Source organism: Saccopteryx bilineata, chromosome 2 (genome assembly GCF_036850765.1).
Source record: "Saccopteryx bilineata isolate mSacBil1 chromosome 2, mSacBil1_pri_phased_curated, whole genome shotgun sequence".
NCBI classification, from domain to species: domain Eukaryota; kingdom Metazoa; phylum Chordata; class Mammalia; order Chiroptera; family Emballonuridae; genus Saccopteryx; species Saccopteryx bilineata.
The window spans coordinates 306,474,828-306,478,786 of NC_089491.1; the positions used below are offsets into that span (position 1 = coordinate 306,474,828).

At 41.3% G+C, this 3,959-nt stretch overlaps 1 pseudogene; it reads right to left on the bottom strand.

The window, feature by feature from the left end:
- Positions 1–1,036: 1,036 nt before the first annotated feature.
- On the bottom strand, positions 1,037–2,396 carry LOC136322552 (high mobility group protein B1-like; annotated as a pseudogene).
- Between the last annotated feature and the right edge of the window lie 1,563 nt (positions 2,397–3,959).

Genomic DNA, 3,959 nt, shown 5'->3' on the forward strand with positions numbered 1-3,959 from the left:
AGAGTGGGAAAAGGGGAAGTGAGAGAAGATGAGGGAGAGAGAGACAGAAAAGCATCAACTCGTTGTTCCACTAGTTGTGCACTCATTTATTGCTTCTCCTATGTGCCCTGACTGGGGATCGAACCTATGACCTTGGTGCACCAGGATGATGCTTTATCTACTGAGTCACCTGGCTAGGCCCACTTGTTGATTCTTGTATGTGTCTTGATCAGGGTTCGAACCTGACCCCTTGGCGTATCAGGACAATGCTCTAACCATGTGAGCTACAAAGTTCTCAAAATGAACAAAGAAGACAAAGAAAAAGTTTTATCTACTAAAACAAACAAACATATCTGTATTCTCATTTTCTTTTTAGCGAGTGAGTGAGAGAGAGAGGGACAGACAGACAGGAAGGAAGAGAGATGAGAAGCATCAACTTGTGGCACTTCAGTTGTTCATTGATTGCTTTCTAATATGTGCCTTGACCGGGGGCCTCCAGCTGAGCCAGTGACCCTTTGCTCAAGCCAGTGACCTTGGGCTCAAGCCAGCCACCTTTGGGCTCAAGCCAGCGATCATGGAGTCATGTCTATGATCCCCCGCTCAAGCCAGCGACCCCACACTCAAGCTGGAGAGCCCTCACTCAAGTTGGAGACCTCGGGGTTTCAAACCTGGGTCCTCATTGTCTCAGGTCAAAGCTCTATCCTCTGTGCCACTGCCTGGTCAGGCTGTATTCTGACTTCTATAACTTAATATTAATCTTGTGAGTATAGGGGAGGAAAAAATAAACTTTGTCATGATTGGGCCTTGGAAATTAAACTGACAAAGATTAACAATAGAAAAGCGGGCTATTAACATGTGCAGAATGCATACACGCTGGGAAACTCAGTGATGAGGAACTTAAAGGGGTGGTGAGAACTCAGGGCTTATAAAACATCTTAGTAAAGAGTGGTACATTTGCAGAGAAGTGACAGAAAAAAGAAAATGAATTTAGGTTTTCAGGGTGGCAAACTGTGGAACAGTAAGTATATGGGAAAACTAACGGAAGATCAGTGTTTTTTCAGTAAGGTTTGCTTGCAGACGCATCTAAGCAATGACTGTCTTCCTCGCGGCCATAAATCTTCCTCTGGAGCGGAAATTTATGGCAGTCCTCATGTCTCAGAAGTTTCTGCTTTCAGTCAGATAGGGAAAGCTCTAAGAAGGCTTCTTTCTGCATCTGTAGATTCCATTTGCCTTCGGCTCACAATAATCCTCGTGTCAAAGTGGCATATTTTGGGGTGGCATATTCTGATCTATAGGAGCATTTTCTCGCAACACTAATTGTCTGACCAATTTACTTATTTACTTTTTTAAAAGACAAAAATACTAATTTTAAAATGTGTTTACTTAAAAAGCATTCAGAATGTCAGCAAAAGAGCTGCAAAACTTTTTTATTTTTTTGCAATTACAGAGTGGTAATCAGTTACTAGGACAACAATTATTTCATATAAGTGGCACCAGAGACAACTGAAAATGAAAAAAACTATCACCCAATAGACAACTAATTTGTGCTGTGCACCAGCAAGAACCTGCTTTAAATTTCCATGCTGGTTTACAACCCCCATACTGTACCAGGCAAGGTTAGTGGCTATTGAAAATACCACCAGGACGGGGCTATCTGAAGACACATTTGGTAATGTGTGAGCATAAAAACAACAACACACTGTACAGTTTAAAAATGGTTCTTACACAGCCTTACATTTCAATTTCTTTTAAACAAGTGAGTTGTGTGCAAGGGGGTTAAGTACTTTATAGGAAAGAAAAAAGAAACTGTGTTAAAACCAATATATTCATCATCATTATCTTCTTCGTCTTCATCCACCTCCTCCTCCTTACCCTTTTCATCTCCCTCCTCTTCCTTTTTTTCTTGCTTTTCTCAACCTGGCCCACTCCCTCCTTTCCCGCATCAGGCGTTCCTCTAGCTCAGTGTGCGGCAGCATCCTTTTCGTATCCCTCCTCCGGCTCAGCCGCCTTCTTCTCATCGGGCTGCTGCCACCTGCAGCCGCGTGACTCCACAGCTCTCCCCGCTTCTTTGCAGCATCACCAATGGGCAGGCTGGGATGCTCTCCTTTGATTTTGGGGCGGTTCTCAGAACAAAACAAGGGAAAGGCGGAAGGAAGCTTCTGGGATGCATTGGGATCCTTGAACTTTTTTGTTTCCCTTTTAGGAGGGACATAAGTTCCATTTCTCTTTCATAATGGCCTGTCTGCCTTTGCCATGTCTTGACATTTTCCTTTCTCTTTAGCCGATGTAGTGTTCCATCGGCTAACACATCGGTTTTCTAAGCACTTCTTAGAAAACTCAGAGAAGTTGACAGAAACATCGGGGTGCTTCTTGTGCTCCTCCCGGTAAGTTTGTACAAAGAAAGCATGTGATAACATTTTTGCCTCTTGGCTTCTTAAGGAGTACAGAATCCGGCTCCCACTTGCCCTGTGCGGTCTCTTCCCATTTACTTTTTTAAAGAAGTAGAGATGGAATATGGTTTAGAAAAACCAAAATAGATGAGATAATAGAACTCTGGGGCCTACAGGGTAAAAACTAAGGCACATTTCCCAAAGACTGTCTTTCTGATGTTTTATTTCTTGTAACTATGACTCTGCATGCCATATAGCTTTAAGTAATTAAATGTAAAGCTTCATTTTTAAAAAGGAAAAGGCACCAAATAATATTGAGCACATAAAAATACTGGGCAGTAAGAAAATTATGAAGACATATGCTTACCAACAACTTAGGTTTTCAGTTATCAAGATAAATTGTGAAAGATTGTGAAATGGATCAAAAAATTGTCAGATACCCTTTTAGGTTATCTGATTCTGTGGAATTTGCACCTTTCATTGTCTTTGAACTATTTTACAACATTGGAAATTGTAGATAACATAGCAGTGCCAATAATTCTGTTTTATCCACACGCAAAATTGTCCAGTGAAAGTATGATTGATTTCTCTCCCCTAAGCCCCAAAAGATAGTTTTGCATCTGTTCATAGGTTCATTTTTTGGCCTACATATATGTCTAGTCTTTGAATTCTCTTTTAGGCTCTGGCCAGTTGATTCAGTGGTAGAGTGTCAGCCAGATGCGTGGAAGTCCTGGGTTGGATTCCTAGTCAGGGTACACAGGAGAAACTACCATCTGCTTCTTTACCCCTCCCTCTCCCCCTTCTCTGTTTCTCTCTCTCTCCCCGTCCCACAGCCATGGCTCAAATGGTTTGAACAAGTTGGCCCTGGATGCTGAGGATGGCTCCATGGCCTTGCCTCAGGTGCTAAAATAGCTCAGTACTTAGCAATGGAGCCGCAGGCCAGATGGGCAGAGTATCACCTGGTAGGGGGCTTGTCAAGGCACGTGTGGAAGTCTGTCACTCTGCCTCTCCACCTCTGACTTAATAAAAAAAATTTTTAATTAAAAAAAATTGAATTCTTTTTTAAACTGGTTGAAACATCTTACTTATTCTTTAATTAATGCATGAGTTAAATAAAATCTCTGATGTGTTGATTTTATATTTGTAAGGGTGTCATAATTTCATTTTATTTTTTTAAAAATTACCCTTTAACACTGAATATTTCACAAAACTTCATTTATTATGAATAGTTAATAGGAGTCAGCCCCTGATGTTATATGTTTTTGCAAACATATGTTATAGGATAATATTTTGAATTATTAGCTGTTGCCTTTCCCCATGATATTTTCCTTAACTCACACACCATTTTGTCCAAGCTTGTTCCATTCAGATTTTCTCTTAATAATATAAATTCAAAGACAACTGTGCATTCTTGGGCTAGGAGTAAGGTGATGACTTGGCAGTGGCTAGAAAAGTAGAAGAGGAGAGCCCAGCTGCAGGAGGAGTGGGGGGAGGCCACCTGGCTCACCGCTGGCTCCTGACTGCTGCCAGTATCCTGACTCCCTTAGTAGCCTTGATTTCTGAATACTATCCAAAATTCTTTCAATAAAT